The following is a 21,933-nucleotide window of genomic DNA, read 5'->3' on the forward strand; positions in this document are numbered from 1 at the left end:
TCTCTCGCCCGCCGTAAAACTCATCTGACCTTAAGACGTTTGCATCTGTCTGGATGATTTCTTGCTCCATTTGGTAGTTGAGGAGCCCTACAGTACTTTAGCAGGGGTTTGTGGTTTATAAAGACCGGCTGTGCTGGCACAGAAGGGGGCCGAGCCCTAATCCAAACTGTAAGCTGTTTAGTCAAAGTATGGTGATGAAATAATGTCCTTATGTGCTGTGATTGTAATTTAAATGGGGGGCTTTGGTAAAACGGCCATTTTTTGTAAATCTGTAGCCTACATAACCATGCAAATAATTGAATAATGTGTCTTCTATTTCTTTAATGTTTGTTTTTACCGGTTTGTTTTTAGACAAGATAAAGAAGCAGGGAAAACTTGTAGTTGTCTCTTGTACTCTTCGCTTTTGCTCTGGTGAACAGGAGGGTTAATCTGCATTGGCCTCCAAGTGTGTCAGAACCGATGAAGCGTGGACGGGATGTTGGGTGTTTTTACTGTTACACGGATCAATCACCATTTTGTTGTTGCCTAAGCATTTAAATTCACCCTGAAATTTGCCCAAGGGGAAAAATACATATTTTAGGGGTTGCCAAGTGTGGCATGATTGACTGTTTTCCAATTCCATTTCTTTTCTACACTTAGGAAAACTATTTTGTCATTTCGCCCTGCTGAAAATAATTTACCCGAGTGGGACATGTTCATAGATCAAAATCCTGGTCCTGGGACATTACTCTTATCAACCAATCAGTGCTGATTTTAAAGGTCATGTAAAGTGCAGGTTTAGGGGTATGTCCTTGAACCACATATCTGTCAACACATTTATGCCATCTGTTTTCAGAAGAAGATTGAGGGTTTGGTTAAGCTATAAGTCAGTGTCAAAAATCTACTTTTTCATTATGAAACTGTACTTGATTTGCCGTGGCATTTTTACCTCTGTAAGATCATCTCATTTATGCCACGAACTTCATGAGAAAGACTTCATTTGCTTACTTCTTTTTGAAAATAGTGTTTTGTTTGATTGAATGTTTCTTAATATTTGGCTTTATTGTTGTGCTGGTGATTTATTGTCTTGCTGTAGATATGAAGTTTGCTTTCAAAATGCAATAAATCCATTTTGACTATATTGGGTTAAAATGTGTTTTCAATACCAAGAAAGTGTCAAGATGAAAACCACTATTTTCTGTTACAAACTTTCACATATAGCATCTTTAGGTTATAATAACATAAAAAATTCAAATCCATAATTAGATTTTCAAAGATTTATTATAAAAACTTTTTTCATGCAAAATGCAATAAAACCATGACAAGTTTTTTTTTTTTAAATGCTATACATTTATTGGATCAATATATAAATGTGCATTCATCTTTGCCATGTTATATTCATTTAATTGATTAGTGGTATACACCGATTAAAAAATAAATATTAATGGCATTAATCAAAACACTTACTTTGTCATATTAAAAACACTGTCATTGCCGTGGCATCCTCAGGACGTCGTCACTGAACCTTTTTGAAAGCGATCAGCTGTAAAATGTTTTGGTCCTGCTCGATTTTCACTGACTTTGAGTAAAATAATATAACGTTTTTCATAAGATCCCCTGGGGTCAATGTGTTGGCATGACAGAAGCTTGATGCTGTAGGGAGAACAACCAACAGCCGTAATTTTTCCGTCTTCCGAGTGCCTCTTGGGTAAATTATTAGATTTTGATGGCTCACGTTTCTTCCCCGCCACAGAAAACCACCACAGTTTTTTCAATGCCATCAAAAGTATTATTTTGTTTCTGTTTGTTTGTTGATCACAAAGATTCCGTGTGTACTTAATCGCCACCATTGTTGTTTACAATGCGTGGAATGGTGCGCTGTGATTTGTTAAGAGGATTTATTGCATACTGCAGAGGAGGAGGACTGGCGTTTGTCATGGTTTGGAGAAAAAGGGAGAAAAGATGACACAAAAACACGGTGGATATTGGATTTTGCGTCAAAATAAGAATTTACTTTTTAATACTGACCTGATACAACACTGATTTTGGCGGTTACTGTTACTAATGAAAAAAAAAATGCGTTTATGGTAGTGTTTTGGAACCAAACAGTGCATATATTTTTTGAGAATGCATTCATACCCTGCCTGTGAAAACCGTGCGGCGTTGTCCAATTTCAGGGCAGTGTAAAGTAGCAGATTCATTTAGAAAGAATCAATAGGGTTGAAAATTCAGGGGCGATTGCTCTGCCTCTGCCCGTCTGAATAGCTAAATGGTTGCCGGTCGCTAATCGGTGACTTCCTGAGATCTGGCAAATGTCAGTGGTATTTACTCTCCCTGAAAAGGAATCAGTGAGAGATGGTCTGACCGTGACCCCGCACGAGAGAACATGAGGAGGGCGTAATGAAAAAGAGAAAGAAATCTCTAAGATTGACGAACAAACACTGAGACTGTTTGCACCTTCCATTGGGCTCAAGGGAGCTAGAGAGACGGACACGAATCTGAGCCGGTGATGTCAACTCTGGTGAGAGATGAGCACAAAGCTCAGGGCTCGAATTTTGGATGTTGGTATACGGTTTGATTTATCTGCCCCAGTGTAACATCCCTGTTACATGCGCGAGACGTGACTGCAATGACGCGGCTGACGTGTTATCCTCAGTTTATTCAAACTTACAGCGTGCGTTTCCCTCGGACTGTAAATGAAGCTCGCACAAAAAACAAAAGCAAAAAAACAACTGGGGCGCACCAGATAACACGTCAGCCACGTTGTATGTCATCCACATCACTGCAGTCACGTGACTTTAGACTCACGCATGCGCTTCACAACAGAACCAGAAGAGAAGACAATGCTGAATAGTCCTCATTTTTGTTAATTTTAAACCAAAATGTATATACAGTACAAAAGTACATGAAGTTGCTTGACAAAATGAGCTTGCAGAGATGTTTGCAGAGATGTAATTGACCTATGGCTATGCCACGCCCCCAAACTCGATGAACCAATCACAGTGCGCTAGCTAACCCAATACACTTTGACATTTCACGTCCATTGAAATGCATTGCAGTTCTTCAGTTTTCACTAGTTTTTTTTTTTATGGTCAAACGGTGTGCATGGGTACATGCAACTCCGACACTAGGTATCCCGATATGCTGTGTATTTTTTACCCATATTTTTTTACCCTTTCCCAAGCCACATCTCAACCAAAATAAGTGTTTGCTCTGGATAAAGTTATGCGGTAGACCACAACACCAACTAAACGTGGATAAATTAAACAATGAGGTCTACATCTGTTCTAAGCTAAGTCAACAACATATTTAAACGTTATCTGTAACATCTCTAACGTAAAATTTGCCTAATATTAGAAAAAGTTAACGTTAGCTTCCGGCTGAATTATACATCATGTCACTTAGCTTCATTATCGTATATGTAAATAACCAAGATAACAAATGAATGATTCATGTTAATACTGTAGCACCAAACTAACGGAGAGGTACTCCTGGAAACGTATGCAACTTAGACCTGTACATATTTAATTTGATCATGATGGCAATGAGATGTGATTTATTGCGTTTACACTGTGACCTGTAAATTTTTGCGTGAAGCTTTTCATCGACCTTCTCAACAATAAAATTATTAATATAACCCTCCAATGCATATTTAATTCAATTTTCGTGACTTCGAGATGATATATAGTCTTTCTGTCTCCAAAAATCATCAATTGCCTCCTGTGAAATGTGTCCTCCTGTGACAGCTGCCATAGCGCCTATCACCGAATGTTGATTGTTTGTCCGAGTGACTAGAGGGGGCGTGGCTTAGCCATAGGTCAATTGATGTGAGGGGTGACTAAATTTGAAATGTCTTTATTTTATTCGGTACCTGTACATTTCCCATAACCTAAATTTTTTGTATTTTTTAACCAGCATTGGGTCAAAAAAGGATCCATTGTTGGGTCAAATAGAAACCTTTTCTGGGTTAATTTTACCGAATGGCTGGGTTTGTCCCTTTTTGACCAAATGCTTGGTTGAAAATAACCCAGCATTTTTTGTGTAATTGGGTTTATGCTTCTAGTTTCGATTTCTTTGCCCATTTTGTAAAGAATAAGTACCGTAGGAGTGTACAAATGTTTGACGTAGTATATACATATTTGTAAAAGGAATATAATCTCATTATACTGACAACAGTGGTGAAATGAGATCAAAGAGATGTAGCAAATACTGCGACAAGAATGATTAACATACCGAAAGAAATTACATTACCCTTTACCTTCTGAGATTTATATAGGCTATATTCTCCATATAGGCTTTATAGTCCAATAATTTTCCTTTGAAATTCTTGACCCATTGGACAAGAAAATGACTTAATCATGGGAAACCCTATTTCCTCTTAATGAAATGAAGATAGATTTTGGCACGCATGGATATAACCTCGAATTTTATGTGACACTCAGCAGCGGATAAAATATTAATTTTAAATAAGCAGGAAGCGGTTCTTGTGAAACTCAACATTTGACAGCGAGACTTATTCCTACTGACAGTCTGCGTATAAACAGAACATTTTCAGTCAGGAACTGTACTTTAAATAGTCTGGACAGTTTAAGTAATGTTGTTAGTTTAGGTAATAATATTTGTGTCTTTCCATTTCCAGATAAAAACCTAAATGCTTCTCTAAATAGTCTATTAGGTTGTGTTTTATAAAGGGTGTTTTGTTGTAGCGGTTTTCATTACTGTGTTATTGCTGTTACAGAATCCTGAATGCATTTGCAGAAATGCCATACCTCGGAAATCTCAAATACTGTATCATATGATTGCACTCAATTTCAACTTTCATTTTATAATATCACACATAATTTCTGAACGCTGTGCTAGCTGGAGGGTTGTTCTTCATGGACAAGATAACACAAATTTGGTCGGATGAGATTTAGTCATTCAACTCTCTTAATACTGTCAACTGTTAACCCATCTTCAATGTTTTTTTAGCTCAACCAGTGCAGCATCAGAGGTTAGATATTTACAAAAATTTCCCTTGAATTCGCTGTAAATTATTGTTTGATGTGTCTCCCGCTCTTCAATCAGGAACCAAAGACATTATAAGGTGCAAAGCTAACATGAGACAGAGCTTAAATTACTTTATCAGATTAATCGTGTCTGTACATTTCAGGGTTTTATTTAGAAAATCAATTCACATGAGAGCCTGTTGACAACGTGCAGGTAGGGTTGCCACCCTTGTCTGATAAAAAACCGGGACATATCGATGACCCGACCAATTGGTTTGCTCACAAGCCCCCTAACATCCCCCCCCCGGCATAATATTTCTATAGACCTATGCAATTTTTGGCAACACTTTACAATTCTTATTTGTTAACATTAGTTAATGTATTAACTAACATGAACTAACCATAAGCCATACATGTGTTACTTTATTTGTTAATCTTTGTTAACATTACTTAACAAAAATACAGCTATTCATGGTTTATTCTTGTTAATTCACAGTGCATTAACTATGTTAAAAAGATTTAAATTATGTATTATTAACATTAACAAAGATTTAAAAAATAGCTTTATAAGTGCAGTTCAGTACTAGTTCATGTTAACTAATGTAGTAAACTAATGTTAACTAATGAACCTTATTGTAAAGTGTTACCCAATTATTTGTTAATTATACTAAAATATGTAAATCACCTTTACAATTTATATAAGCTCCTTATACTATTAATGTAAACTGTTTTATTTATATTCCATTTAAACAGGTCTAAATAGCAACTAGCCTCTCAACATATTTTACAATCATTTTAACCCCCCTGGGCAATGCTGAAGTCACTGTTACAAACTGTACAGCATCAAGATTGTTATTACTTTTAACTCTTTTAAGACAGGGGTACACTTTCGTGTAGTCTGGCGTAAAATGTGTCTTATATTTTTGCTTTTGGGGCGCTGACGGCGCTCCTGTTTCTAGATAATTCGGTTCGGGAGAAGAGATAAATCCCGCCCACACTGACAATTGATTGGTTGATTTACCGAAACAGGCCAATCAGGATTCTCTCTGTCTTACATGCGCTTATTGAGGCACACACATACACAGACGCAAGGTCTCCGTCTCTGCCGTGCGTGCGCTAAATAATATATTCACATAGCTTTCGAAAACCGGGACATTCAGTGTCCCGGGAGAGTTGATAATTTTCCCGGGACAGGTTAGTAAAAAGAAGGACAATCCCGGTAAAACCGGGACAGGTGGCAACCCTACGTGCAGGTTTGGATAAGAGGATATTTGTGTGGATGATATTGATGTGACTTTTTTGGGTTGTATCTCCTGAAAAGAAGCGTCTCTGGAGCTTTGAAGTTGCTTTATTGATTTTGTACAGACATTGGCTGTGGCCTTTTCTCTCTCTTTTCCATCTCACTCTGTATTTTTTATCTTTCTTCTCATCCCAGTTTAGCCCCTTTTCTAGTGCTAAAGCTAACCAGCTTTTAAGATCAACAATTGAATCGCAGATGCAAAAGCTGCTAAATGCCAACTCTATCAAAAATGAGATGATGATGATATTGACTGAATGCTCTTGGCACACATTAAAGGGGTGCGCTGGGCAAAAACTAACGCGATGTTAAGCCCGGAATACACTGCAGGATTTTTGCACTCCTATAAGATCATTACCACATCACACTGTGCGACATGGATTGTTTGAACCCAGGTACTATAGGCATGTAGACTGTACGATGTTGACACGGAAGCTTCGGTGGCTCCGTCACACGTTACCAGCATGCGCTCGTGGTAAACAAATACCAGCACGCAGGTCGTAGCAGCAAACACACTGTGCAGTGATCATGCCGAATTTCTGACACTGTCAGAAAACTATCGTAGGCTATCTTTGGACGCAAGACCAGGAAAACGGCCATCTTTGAACCTCTCTCACTGTACGACATAGGACCACAGATGAAGAGCCACGACAACAGAAATCGCGCCGATTGTTTCACAATGGCAATCTTCCGTCTGGGACAGCCAATTATCGTGCAGTGTGTCCCAGGCTTAAGTTGTAACACATTTTTTTTGTCACGACTGTGCTGCTTTTTCTCACATATTTAGACATTTGTATCCAGTTATAATTGAACTATTGTTAGAAAAGGGCTGGATGAATGAATACAGTGTGGATTCCTGTCTATTATAGACAGATATATAAACAATATCCACTTCAAGTATATAGACAAAATAGTATTGAAATATTTGCCTGCTAACTTAATTTTTAGCAAGTGTTACAACTAACCCCCTGCCTGTTTCAATGAACCCCACCTATGGGGTGAGTTGTAACGTTTGCACTTCTGTCACATTTGGTGTAATTGTCCAAGAATGGTAAGTACTAGAAACAAACTTCAAATGTTCATTTTTAGCAGAGATGTGTGTGTTGCTTGTGTAAAAAAATAATTAATCAAACTCAATTTTTTTTGAATGATTGAGCCAAAACCAAAAACTGTTCTCAAAAACGCTCTCCCCTACATTTATCAAATACTTCTCTTCAAAGCTGCTTAATCCCGACCTCTGGTTATTCAGAAATACTGATTTGTTGAAAGATTCCAGTAAACGCCAAGTACTCTAAGTGCATGGATGAGGAATTGGATGAATAAATGGAAAAAATATTAAAGTAAAGAGAACAAGTGCGGACTATAGATTAATTTAACTGATTTGACAATATGGAGAAATCCATAGTGGATATAGTGTGATAATAGATAAAGCTACAGCATGAGGTGTTTTAAAATATTTTCTCTCTTGTTCAAGCGTGCACAGTCTCGGTCTCTCTCGTGCACTTTGGCTTTTTCTTTTGTGCACACACTGTCTGTAAACTAATACTCATTCACCTGGTTGACAGGAAATCTTTCCCCTGGTGCCAATGGGGGATGGCTTGGTTATGTTTAAGGTTACAAAGCCCCAGAGGAACGATTGGTTCTGCAGACCTCCTCTAGCATCCCCTGATGTGTGAGTGCTTCCACGCAGACTGATGAATGAGACTAAAGATAGAGAGAGATGTGTGTGCGACTAATGTCTTTCTGTCTGCAAGGGTATATAGGAGCGTGCAATGGATAGTTGAAGTGTTTATCTGGAGATTAAATGTTGGATGGACATTAGTCGCAGCCTCGGGCCACACACACATACTGTTTACTGACCAATAGATACATCTCACACACAAAAAATGGCAAACACTGTCTCAAATCGACAAGCTGTGATCTGATCGACTGGCTTTAAACTATTTCTGTGTAAAAAGCTGCAGAACGTTCTTAAAAATTTGTGGAAAAGCGTTGCTTTGTACGACAAGGAAAAAAGACCGCATAAAGATTTTTTTTTTTTTTTGCTAAGGTTTTTGTAAGGTTTGGGGCAGTATTACAAACATATTAAAAGTTATGTCTGGCCAAGTAAAAATGTAGGCTATATAAAATATATAATAACAAATATGTCCTTGAGCATTTAAGTATGCATAATTATATTTGGTTACATATTACAATAAGGTTTTATTTGTTAATATTAATAAATGCATTAGCTAACATAAACTAACAATTAACAATATAGTTCGTTTTTTTAAAAAAATGTTCTTTGTAAATGTTCATTAATTTCAAAACAATTGTCCTTAAATTAATGTTAACAGATACAACTTTTGATTTTAAAAACGTATTAGTAAATGCTGAAATTAAGATTTATAAATTCTGTATTGTTCATTGTTAGTTCATGTTAGCTTATACACTATAACTAATTTCAACCATATGCACAAACCCTGTGTAATAACAGTGTTTAAAAGTTAACCTAGTAAATCCTAAACATCATAAATAAGTGGTTGATCAGTCAGTCAGGCTGTTATAGGTAGAGGTGAACTTAGAAAAAACATTTGCATTCATCATAAATGTGCCAAGGTCATGGTTAAAGGGATAGCTCACCACAAAATGAAAGTTTTGTCATCATTTACTCACGCTCATGTTGTTACAAGCCTGTATACATTTCTTTGTGTGATAAACACAAAGGAAGATATTTTGAGTAATGTTTGTAACCAAACCAATCATAAGCCCCATTTACTTCCATAGTGGAAAAAAAGAATACAATGTAAGTCAATGGTGCTTATGATTTTTATATTAAACCCATGATTTACTCACCCTCAAGCCGTCTGAGATGCATATGTACATCATTTTTAAGACAAAAACATTTTCAGTTATTTTCAGGCATCAAAGATGCAGGCGGGGTTACCGGAAGCTAGTTATTTTCATTTATAAAGTTTTAAATATTGATATTTCTATGCCTTTGTTTATCCCCTGGAGTTGTTTGGATTACTTTTGTGAAGGATGGATGCACATTTTTGGACTTAAATGAGGTGGATCACATATAGATACATTTTCTAAAATAACTGAATATGTGTTTGTCTGAATGGACGGCTTGAGGGTTTTATACAATTTTTGGCCAAACTATCCCTTTAAAATCGATACAAAGCCATGAATTTTGTATTATTGCATTCATTCATAGACTAAATTAACACAGATGAGTGACACATTTCTGTCCTCTGCTGTAGTTGTGGGTTTCTATGCGTGACTGTGGTGGGATTTCAACCAGATCCTTTTCTGTCTATGCTGACACAGTTTTTTACTCCTCTGGAAAATCCATGAATATATTCAAATGTTCCTCCTCCAACATATCAGCCATCCGAACCGCGCTGTCTTTTCACACACATTCATACACGACAGAGAACAATTACATCTCATACAATTCCAATGTGATGGAGTGGAAAAGAAAATGATAGTGGACTGAGCTGCTGGAGAATGCCAATGCACAGATAGTATTGAAGTGGAGAGAGATATACAGTAAAGATATGAAGGTGAAGCATATGATAGAAACTGTGTGGAATTGTTCAGTGTGGAAAGGAAAACTTGTAGACGGAAATGCAAATGATGTGAAAAATATGAAATAGCACAACAACAATTAAAGATGTATTTATGAATAAAACTGAATATTTAGTGGTTAATATTGTAGAGCAGGGCTTAATTTGATCCCTTTGGATTTGATTGGCTTATAAGTGTCGGAATGTAGATTAACTAAAAGCAGCAATGCTGTAAACATTACTTTTTTGAATTGTAAGCAATATTCAGCTGTTTTACATAATACATTTACATTTATTCATTTAGCAGATGCTTTTATCCAAAGCGACAAATAGTAAACATTGGCCAGTAATGTCTAGAGCAAATAAACATTTAATAAAATGCTTTTCAAATTCAATTTCAAATCAGTCTCGCTTGTTTCAATAACATTGGATCAAGCTTAATGCTTTTAGCATAATTATGCTATACAGTAACAGTTCATGATGCACTTAAATGAAAATTCTGTGCAGAAACCGAAAAATCTGGATGCACTTGGCTGAAACCTAAAAAGGATTTTAATATCTTTTAAATATTTCAAGAAAGTTTTTGTATGGCTGTATTAATAATACATCTTTTAATTTTGTACATACTAAAAAATATTGGTTTATTTTCTACCCAGTGCTCGGTCAAAAAGAGACGAACCCAACCTGTTTATTTAACATATGCTGGGATGTTTCTACCCAAAATGCTGTTTTTACCCATTGTTAGGTCAAATATTAACTATTTCCACACCAGCGTTTTTTTTTTTTTAAAGTTGCCAGCCAGCGCCAGCATTTTCATGATTTTCACAAAAGATTAATGCCTTCCAGAAAATGTTTTTCTTTAAATATATAAATAAACAATATATCAAATGAAAGAACAGACCTCTGCTTTCAAAAAAAAAAAAAAAAAAAAAAGTTTAATCCTACCTTCATTAGTTCTCTCTTATCACCTCTCAAATATGGGTAGGTTCCTTAAAAAACACCCATTTTTGAGCAAAAAGCTGAGATAATTGCATTTTTGTGAAGGACTTTTAATAGAGATCAGATATCGAGCGATCTTTAAAACATACACGGAGTTCTTTCTCTTTCACGCGAGGCACTACTTCCGGGTTGTATAAGTTGCGGAAGTGTGTGGATAATAGCGGTATTGCGGAAAGCCGGAAATTCTCGTCATTGGCAGGGAAGCGTTTTTTCTTATTTTTCTTAATAAATGGCGTTGAAAGAGTTAATCAAATAACATTTTCTTGGCCAAATAATTTTTTTTATTTATTTAACCCAATTAAAACGTGATCATGGGATGGAGGAATGGGACAGGTGGAACTTATATTTTCAGTCGTGTCCAGAAGATGAAATTTCTATTTTTAGCCAAATTTTTCAGCAGACGAATTTCGGTGCATTCCTAAAAACAATACATCTCAGATTGTACAAATATAGTACATTATATGATCTATAAATAATATCACATGAAAAAAAATGCTTTAAAGTAACCTTTAGTGAGTCTACCTAATAAAAAAAGGTTTCTGAAATTGATTGTAGTGTCCCTCCTATGAGTTGCATGACAAGCTACAGTTTCAAACTGTTTCTGCAACACTGATCAAGATCAATATTACTGTACTTTCCCCAACTGCACGGCGGTGGTAACATTAGCAGAACAGTCATCTCAGATGCAAGGAAAGTTATTGCATTTTGATGAAAGTTTATGAAAGCCAAAACCCTTAGTCTAACATACATGCACTGATGAATTATATTCATTCAATGAAAACATTAATGAAGAAATTTTGATGTCATATTGTCTTTCAAATTTTTCTTTCTTTGTTCTGTGGCATTGTGTGTTTGCTTTTTGTTCATTTGTTTTCTAGCGTCTCCAAAACCACCCTTGCGTTGGCAAACAATGTCTCTATCTCCCTCTTCCTCTCTTTCTGTCTTTGTCTCAGTGGAAATGTAATAACTTGAGTTTTTCATTGGCTGCAGATTGGAGAAAAGAGTGAAGAATGAGAGAGATTTCTATGAAATACGTGTGGGACGTTGCTGAACGTTGTGGCCCAGCTGAGTTGATCCGACATGAATGTTCGTTTCTGGTATTACACATCAAGAGAACAGAGGTGAATTCTAGTTAGTATGTAGATTTGTTAAAGCGCCGCTGTTCATACTACTGCATGTACGTGCAGATGTTAAAAATGAGCGGAGCGCATAAAAACAAATCAATATAAACGATGGGCAGAAGTGGCTATCATTCAGGGGGAAACAGGTGCAATATCTCTCTCAGATAGGAGGCCATCCATCACAGGCAGGCTTTAATTTGTGGTGTTTAGACCCCCTTCTGCTGATTGTCTCACAGCGAGTGTGTGTGTGTAGGGGTGTCAGGTGGAAGGTGATGGTGGTGGGGGGTTACATCTTTAAAATAAAACAGAAGAGCTTCAGAAGAAATGATATGACATGGATAAATAACAAAAGACAAAAAGGTTGCACTGTACAAAAGTTTGTATTTTTAACCTTAGCAAATGTATTAGCTAACATGAACTATCAATAAGCAATATAGTCTTTGGTGTTTATTTATTAATCTTTGTCAATGTTAATTAATGTCAATCAATACGACTGTTCAAGTTCATTGTGCATTAAAGGGACACTCCACTTTTTTTGAAAATATGCTAATTTTCCAGCTCCCCTTAGAGTTTAACATTTGATTTTTACCGTTTTGGAATCCATTCAGCTGATCTCCAGGTCTGGCGCTAGCACTTTTAGCATAGCTTAGCACAATCAGTTGAATCTGATTAGACCATTAGCATTGCGCTAAAAAATAACCAAAGTTTCGATATTTTTCCTATTTGAGACTTGACTCTTCTGTAGTTACACCACGTACTAAGACCGACGGAAAATTAAAAGTTGTGATTTTCTAGGCCAATATGTCTAGGAACTATACTCTCATTCTGGCGTAGTAATCAAGGACTTTGTTGCTGTAACATGGCTGCAGGAAGCGCATTGATATTACGCAGCAACCGAAAATAGTCCGCTTAGTAACTTTCAAGAGCGGGGGACTATTTTTAGAAAATCACAACTTTTAATTTTCTGTCGGTCTTAGTACACGATGTAACTACATAAGAGTCAAGTTTTAAATAGGAAAAATATCCAAACTCTTTTGTTATTTTTTAGCATGATGCTAATGGACTAATCAGATTCAATGGATTATGCTAAGCTATGCTAAAAGTGGTAGCGCCAGACCCATAGATCAGCTAAATGGATACCAAAAAGGTAAAAATCAAATGTTTAACTCTAGAGGAGCTGGAAAATTAGAATATTTTCAAAAAAGGGGAGTGTCCCTTTAACTAATGTTAACCGTTAAACTTTTGATTTATTAGTAAATGCTGCAATTAACCTATACTAAGATAAATAAATGCTGTAGAAGTGTTAGTTCATGTTAGCTAATGCAATAACTGATATTAGCAAGTACAACCCTTTTACAGTGCTGACTGAAAGAAAATGATCCAAACATATATACAGTTTGTGTCTCCTGTATAAAGTGGCTGTTTTTATGGGCATCACTGTTGCCACATTGGACTAGATTTAATTGGCCATTGGGGTGGTCTTGTTAGGCAAATCTGGCAACCCTGCCAAGCCGGTTCGTAAAAACAGAGAGAGCAAGCTGACTATGAATCCACAAATTTAGTTATACGCATGTATGATTACCACGTTACGTGCTGTTCCGTAGACCCAAACATTATAATTGCTAAACTTACACAATACACCAAGACAAACATATGAACTAAGACAACATTATATACTATAGTTACTACAGTTTAAAAATCTGTAAACAAAACATGTACAAAAACAACACATTTTCACCTGTGAAAGGTTTATACATTTTTGGGAATATTTATCTCTGATGGGTTTACAACCAAAGGCTGTGCAATGTTGTGTTATTTTGGAAAACTGCGATGGATATCTGCAACTGAACTATTCCGGAATTGTGGACGCTCTAAATATAATGTATAAAGTGGTCGAATAAGGCATTTAATATTAATAATTAGCAAGGTAATGTACACACACACATTTTGGGAAAAGCAATAAATCCCAATTGAAATTTTTACAGTATTGAACCGGGTTAAGCGTATTTATAACCTATAAACCTTTCTCTCACTTCTTCATTGAGTTTGTTGGAGTGCATTATGCGATTGTCTACCCATGAAGTACACATGCAGTGCTGCCTTACAATTTGTGCTGCTCACCTTTTGAAAAAGCCTTCATTTATGTACAGCATCTACGTTGGAAAACGGTGGGTTATGGAACCACGTTGGTGATTGTTTTCTTGTTGCCATAACCTTTATTTCCTAACAATAATTTTCCTGCTGTTGAGTTTGCTGTACTATAAATGTACTAAACCCTTTTGAACAGCAACAACAATACCACCGAAGCCTGGGGTATACAGTGTAACCCTATGGTGACATCTCAATTGTGTGCAAGCATCCAGCAGGCAGCTCCCCCCTTGATCAAATGTGCTGAGAAGAGTCCTTTATTGAAGCTTCATACAACATATGACCCAAGGTGAAGAGAGTCCATATAATCTCAATTATTGATCGGCAGTGGGCTCTTCACAGGAGTGAGTGTGGATGGCAGGCATATCTGGATGAGCAATTTGGTCGCATCTCTCGCTCTGGATGAAAATGATAATGGATACCGAGACACACATCAGTTCGATGCCGTAAGCTATCATAGCTGCGGACACGAAGGCGAGTGAGAGACGCTCTGCCCTTCCATTAAAATTACATGGGCATAGAGAAAGAAAATGGGAAGGAAGGGTTTGAGGGAGTGCCAGAAAGATTACGAGTGCCGCAGCCCAGAAAAAAGAAAGGAACTGAGATGAACTTTCTTAGGCCCTGTTGACTCTGCTTTAAAAAGGTTAATGGGGCTGTCGCTACACCTCTGCTGCCCATGCGGTCCGCGGGATATCCGAGGGCCCTCGTCAATCACACGATAAGTAGACAGGATTACTGTGGATCTTTCCCGCAGCGCGGATCTTACAGCACCGTTACGGCATATGAGAGAGGATTTCCTGTACTGCCCAGTCATTCACTTGTACAATCCTCGAGTATTGCATCAGCAATAGCTTCCTATACAGAGGGAGCTCATTCGGTTGAATTATGCATTGAGATTGCTTTAAAAGAGAACCAGATAGGCAGCTCAGGTGAATGAAAGGGGGCATTGGGAGATTGAAACAAACTAGATGCATGGTAAGAGAAAGGAGATGTGGAGTGGCTGAGATTGCGTAAAGGGTTTTGTTGATGGAAAGCATCTTTAATTGATTTGGTAGCTACTATTATTTCGCTATAATAATTACAATAATTCAGTTCCACATGAGCATTTTTCAAGCATTATGCGTAATTGAGTAACGCGTTGTCAAATGAGTAACAAAGCTTATAGTTTACAGGTTTGCTGTAGGGTCGAATATAGTTGGATCTGCTCTATCCTCTCTGCAAAGCTTGCATTTTATTCCTTGCTGATATTTTCTGTGCAAACTTTTAAAGCCGGACTGATGTGATGCGAGACCTTGGTAAAAGTATAGAGCAATCTGGACTCTATAGATGCTACATGTGCTATACTGTAGCATCTTCTGGTATTTAGGGGTAACAGTATCTATCCTAATACGTTGATATGCTAATATGCTAATAATTCTGGCTGATGACCCATTTTGGTGATTTATAATGGTTTGGAAGCACTGGAGATGGAGCTTTGCAGTGATTCAAGTTCGATATGTCTGCATAACCAAGCACCTTTACTTCAAACATGCAAGGACAATTCTGTTTTTTATATTATGGCTTTGATTGTGGTTGCATTGTATACATAATATTTGATGGTAATAGCATAGGGGTTAGATAAGATACGTGTGGCTATAGTACACACACAACACTCAAAATATATCAGTCTGTCCGGCTGTGACTGTTTAGTGTTCCCGTCACTGGTCCCATGTCACCTGATGTCATCATTCTTTTTTCCAATTGAATTTTGATGAAAAGCAGAGAGGGACATGTCAAATCTTGTGCCCTTCGGTTTCAGGGTTCCCATCTGCTTTAAGCTGATTAGACCTCATTTAGCTCCCCCTCACTCCCCCCTCTCTCTCTTAGAGCTGTCTCGCCTTTTAAAAGCTGTCTTTCCTAAAGAGCTGTCTCTCTCTCAGATCTTTCTCAGGGCCGCCTCACTTGGTCAGAGCTGTCTTGTCTATCTAAGAGCTGTCTCGCCCATACAGAGCTGTCTTTCTTTTTATAGCTGTCTCTCAGATCTTTCTTAGAGCCGTCTTACCCTTTCAGAACTGTCTCACCCCTACAGAGCTGTCTGTCTATTACAGCTCTCTCCCTCTTTTTCAGAACAGTCTCACCCTCTTAGAGCTATCCCTTCAAGCTGTCTCACCTCATCAAAGCATTCCAGTCTGTCTAAGAGCTGTCTTTTCCCTACAGAGCTGTCTGTCTTTTGAATCTTTTTCTCAGAACAGTCTCACCGTCTCAGAGCTCTCCCTTAAAGCGGTCTCACCTCCTGAAAGCTGTCTGTCCTTAAGAACTGTCTCTCTCTCAGATCTTTCTCCCCCTTTCAGAGCTGTCTAGTCTGTCTAATAGCTATCTTACCCCTACAGAGCTGTCTGTCCTTTGTAGCTGTCTCTCTCTTTCTCAGAACAGTCTCCCCCTCTCAGACCTCTCCCTTACCCCTCGTTCAGACAGACAGCGACGTTATCGCTGTGTGTCGCTTGTCTCTTTCAATGAGGCGTTTCTAAATCTGCTTGTCATAAACAAATGAGTACCATCCACGCCAGTAACTGACGAGAGAAGGATGACGTGAACTCCACTGCTTTGTTCTCATTGGTAGTCGCTCCCGAAAGTCGCTCGACATTTGCTTAAAGTTAAACTTTTCTTAACTTTCTCGTGTCGCTGGACACGCCCATACGGTCGCCAACGGTCACTGTCGCTCGTGTCGCCGGAAGTCGCCAGATTTCCATTGAAATTAATGAGATCGCGTCGCTCTGCTACTGCTTGTCGTTGGCTGTCTGAACGAGGGGTTAGAGCTGTCTCATCTCTTCAAAGCTGTCTGTCTTTTTAGAGCTGTCTCTCAGATCTTTCTCAGAGCAGTCTTACCCTTTTCAGAAATGTATATCTAAGAGCTGTTTCCCCTCCTACAGAGCTCTCTGTCCTTTGCGACTGTCTCTCTCTTTCTCAGAACAGTCTCCCCCCTCTCAGAGCTCTCCCTTAACGCTGTCTCACCTCCTCAAAGCTGTCTGTACTTTAGAGTTGTTTCTCTCTCAGATCTTTCTCAAAGCTGTCTTACCCTTTCAGAGCTGTCTATCTAAGAACTGTCTCGCCGCCATCTCTCTCTTTCTTTCACAGATAAGACTCACTCTCCTAGAGCTCTGCTTTATAGAGCTGTCTTGTCTTTTTAAAGGTGTCTGTCATTAAAAGCTGTCTCTCTCTCTCAGATCTTTCTCAGAGCCCTTTCAAAGCTGTCTATTTAAGAACTGTCTTGTCCCTACAGAGCTGTCTGTCTTTCGAATTTCTCTCTTTTTCTTTCTCAGAAAAGACTCACCCTCTTAGAGCTCTCCCTTAGAGCTGTCTCACCTCTTCAAAGCTGACGGTCGTTTTAGAGATGTCTCTCTCCCAAATCTCTCTCAGAGCCATCTTACCCTTTCAGAGGTGTCTATCTAAGAGCAGTCTCGCCCCTACAGAGCTGTCTGTCTTTTAGAGCTGTCTCTCTCTCAGAACTTTCTCAGAGCCATCTCACTCTTTCAGAGCTGTCCATCTAAGAGCAGTCTTGCCTCTAAAGAGCTGTCTGTCTTTCATAGCTTCCTCTTCCCCTCAGTGCTGATTGTTTGTCTCTGTGCTGTCTTTCTCTCTTCCTTTACCAACCGGTCAAATGAGGATTCCTCATTAAACCCAATGCTAGTGCATCTGCTTGCTCACTCTAGGGAACTGGACTCTTGTTGGGGCACGGCTTTGTTTTCAACAGCAGCTCAGATCACTAGGAACAATAAACTGGAGATCTGTTTCTTTCACTGTGTACTCTGATCTCTATCACAAATGCACACCCAAGACAAGCCAACTTGAGGTTTCTATGGTGAGTTCAGGAGGGATCTTTGCATTGTCCCTGACTACTGATTTCAGACAGTGATTGAAGCCCAGCACTCGTCGCTTTTGTAAAAGCGGGCCTGATCCGGAAGAAAGATAGGATGCGCTCTGCTTCATCTGCGAGTTGAATTCCGGCCACCGACTGTTCGGCTTTTTTATTCTAGAGCGTCCCACAAATCCATGCAACCTTTAACAGATGGATGAGGTCGGCTTTTTACCATAGGACACTCGCAATGCTGCCACGGATCAACTGAGGATAGGTGGTTGATGCAGTTAAAGATGGGCTGATATCATCTCATATTCCTGGCACACACATCCTTTGATTTATGAAAGCCAGGGATGGAGCCTATATGAATTTAAACTGATGTCACGGCTCACCTTCTATCGCTTTTATTTTTTTACTCTGTGGTTTATTCTAGGAATGCTGAATCTGAATTTTACTGTGCAGATGGGATTACATTACGCCTCCTCTGGCACCTGCAAATAACAGCTGGCACAATGCAGTAGTAAAAACTACCACTGAAAATCATAGATATGTTGTCTTGGGGAGGGTTTGGGGGGGATAGAACATCATTCTAAATTTGGTTCGGTGGACATTATAATGTGTAGTTCTGACAGGTACAATAAAATGCTTTAAAGCAGATGTCTAAGATAACCAGCTTGCAGACTCTATTCTTGTGCACGCTTAGAAATAAAGGTACAAAAGCTGTCACTGGGACAGTACCCTTTAAAAGGTCCTAATATGTAGCCTTTGGGTACGGATAGCTGTACCTTTGAGGTACTAATATTCACCCTTAAGGTACAAAGATGTACTGCACCCCAGTAACAGGTTTTATACCTTTATTTCTGACACTGTGGATCTTGAGGGTTATTATGCGAATTTGTATTTTTCGATTGTATATTAAGAAATAGAAATCCAGGTTTTGAACTTAATCACCCGAATGATAAATGCATTTGTATGCATATAAAATGCTGTCATTTAGTTTCTGGGCATAGCATTTATTTGTTCTGTATTTTTTTAACCCTTAAATTATTTATATATATATATATATATACACACTTCAAGTTTATTTTAAGCAACTCCGTAAGTCATTCTTGAATAAATTTATCCAGCATGAAATATCTGTCTCATTAGATACAGTAAACAGGGAACTGCATGTGAGTGTGAACCCACCTACACCTGTTAACATGCCTTAATGAGCATGTGTGATGTATATCTCAGCAAATACCACAATATTAGTATAGTCATTTGTACAAATAATCCCTCTCACATAACACTAAATCTGTAATCTCTCTGAAATTATATTATTATGTATGTAAACCCCAGACCACAGTGGTACAGTAATATATATATCTGTTTACATATTGTACATACTGTCTGTCTGGACAATCATGTGTGGCCAGCAAAGACAAGATGCCTATAATCTTAATAAATACTGTACATTGTGTGGCTTAAATCCCATAGCATTTCATACTTCACAACATGCAAGTGTTGTTTTTACGTGTGAGGCTCAGAAACATTTCATTTAAGAACCATTTGAGATAACCATCACTTTTGCTACTGCAGTTTGTCTTTTCTGCGTCAGCAAAAGCACTTGTAACAGGTTCTTGATGTTGCTCAGATGTCTCAGCCTTTCCTCTGTTTTACCAATATTGTTCTAGTAAATAAAAAAAACTATTGTGTTTACTCTGGTTTGTATTTTTCTATAGCTCAATTGGTAGAGCATTGCGTTAGCAGCGCAGAGGTTATGGTTTTGACTCCCTGGGAACACACATGCTGTATAGGTACAGAACATATATAGGTATAATTAGGTGCTTTGGATAAAGGTGTCTGCTTAATACATGAATGAGCAACAAAGCACCTTTACATGCACATTTTGGCAGTTGCAAATAACACACATACACATTCTGGTTTCCATGTTTTGTGAGGCCATTACATAGACGTAATGCATTTTATACTGTACAAAATGTTTTTTCTATTCCCTTCACCTAACACAAACCCTAACGCCAACCATCACTAAAAAGTTTCGGCTACTTCACATTTTCAATAAACATCATTCTGTTTGATTTATAAGCTTGTTTCCTCATATGGACCTAAAAAAAAGACTGGTATTCCTATCTTTGTGGGGACAATTGGTCCTAACAACGTAATAATTACCAGGTACACACACGCACGCACACACCGTATGAATGCTTTCTCTGCTGCGCAATAATCACTTACAGATACAATCACTGCGCGCAAACCTGTATCTCGCCTCCGAAGTGCCAGCCAGCAAAACAATCTGACGTAAAAGGAAGTACTGTACTTTATTCAGTCATGTCTATCTCCACAGACTGTTTAGCTTTCTGAATGGTACTTCTAAGGACGCAGAGATTAATAATTTCTTCGTTTCCTCCCGGAGTGTTAGCGCATAAAAGTATTACGGCTTACACGGCAGTGCAATTGGGGATAAGACGCGCAAATTTGAGGATGCCTTTTGATCAGTGCTTTAGTGGGGGCTTGAGAAAATCCGAAAGCGACATAACTATCGTCCCTAGAGTTATCAGCACTCGTCTGCGCCCTGCGCGCTCTCCAACAGTCTGTGCATTACTGCCCCGGTGAGAAAGTCCACATCAGCAAAATACAACACCAAACACACATACGCACATGCACAGAAAAGATTCGCGCTCGAGAAACTGTCCTACCTTAACTGATTCCTTTTCCACCGATGGAAGGAGACGTCGTAGATGGAGAGGTTTAAAATGATTAAAATCCAAATGCTCCCCAAACTATCTTCATTCAGTCTTCCTTATTTTCCTCCTCGATTAACCTCGCTTTCCTCCTTTAATTCCTTGTTTTTTTTTCATTTACTCATTCTTTTCTTTCTGTGGAGTCTGTGGTGCTTGTTCATCCTGCACTGTACGGGAGCCAGAGCGCAGACGGAGACGCGTGCCGCCAGTGAGAAAAGAGGAAACGCGGCGTTGATAAAGAGCGAGAGTGCGCGCGCGTAATAAGAGAGAAAGAGAGAGAGAGTTCTGAAGTGCGCGTCCCTGCGGTTTTACAATGAACAGAGCTCTCGTGTGTGTGTGTGTGAGAGTGAGTGAGAGAGGGAGAGACAGTGTGACAGTGAGTGAGCTCGTAGAGAAATGGAATAAAGGAGGCTTTGCTGACTTGCTCGTGCCGAGCGTGATTGGAGAGAGTGCGACCCCTGTCAGGTCTCCGGAGTGAGGGATCTTCATCAAGCAGATTAGAGAGATGGAACAGAACCCCCCCCCCCCCCCGTCTAGTCCCTTATTCCCTCCTCCGCTCCTCCCTCTGTCAGTGTGCAGACAGGCAGTGCGCGTTGGCGCGGTCATCACGAGCCTCACGGGAACGGCGTCTTTTCCCGCATATGCACCTGCATTCATATGGTTTGTTTGTGCGCGCTTTTAGTTAGTGTCAATGCGATGGTGTGCATAATTTGGCACAGTTTGTGTTGTGTTATCGGGTGGTCATTGTCAAGTGATTTGCTCTTTTTTTAAACACTTCAACAAGAAAAGGAAAACAATTATGGGTGTGATTGGCTGAGTGAAAACACAAGTCGAGTGATTTCAGCCTGATAAAGCCTCACTTTTGGATTTATTTATTTATTCAACTTTCTAAAATATGTATTAAAACCTCAATTGCTTATTACAAGTGCCATGCTTCATAAGCTGGCCTATTTTTGTGAAATCCTGCTGCTTGGCAGAGTATAAGAACAAGGGTGTTTTTGGGTGCACACACATACCCGCACCCACAAACAATCTCTCTGGAGAGCTGAATGACAGTTGTTTGGCATGACAAATTTTGCAGCATCGACACTGTTATTGAACTGAATTTAATCCACATTTTACTGATTTGATCTGAATACCAACAGCATCGTCTGCTGTCTTTTAATAAACCTGTGACCATTGAGTGCATAAACTGTCCAACATTTATACTTTCTCTTTATAACCAAAGCATTGCAGTTTGAGACTAATACCACTAGGGAAAATCCTTAAAT

At 38.6% G+C, this 21,933-nt stretch overlaps 1 protein-coding gene across 1 annotated transcript in view; it reads right to left on the reverse strand.

Moving 5' to 3' along the window:
* Positions 1-21,135, reverse strand: part of cdh12b (cadherin 12b) — a 176,555-nt gene extending 155,420 nt beyond the window's left edge. The window contains exon 1 of the mRNA XM_073815067.1: positions 20,618-21,135. The gene's annotated coding sequence lies outside the window, so the exon portion shown is untranslated. The remainder of the gene's footprint in view (positions 1-20,617) is intronic.
* Between the last annotated feature and the right edge of the window lie 798 nt (positions 21,136-21,933).

This window comes from Paramisgurnus dabryanus, chromosome 1 (assembly GCF_030506205.2).
Source record: "Paramisgurnus dabryanus chromosome 1, PD_genome_1.1, whole genome shotgun sequence".
Lineage (NCBI taxonomy): Eukaryota > Metazoa > Chordata > Actinopteri > Cypriniformes > Cobitidae > Paramisgurnus > Paramisgurnus dabryanus.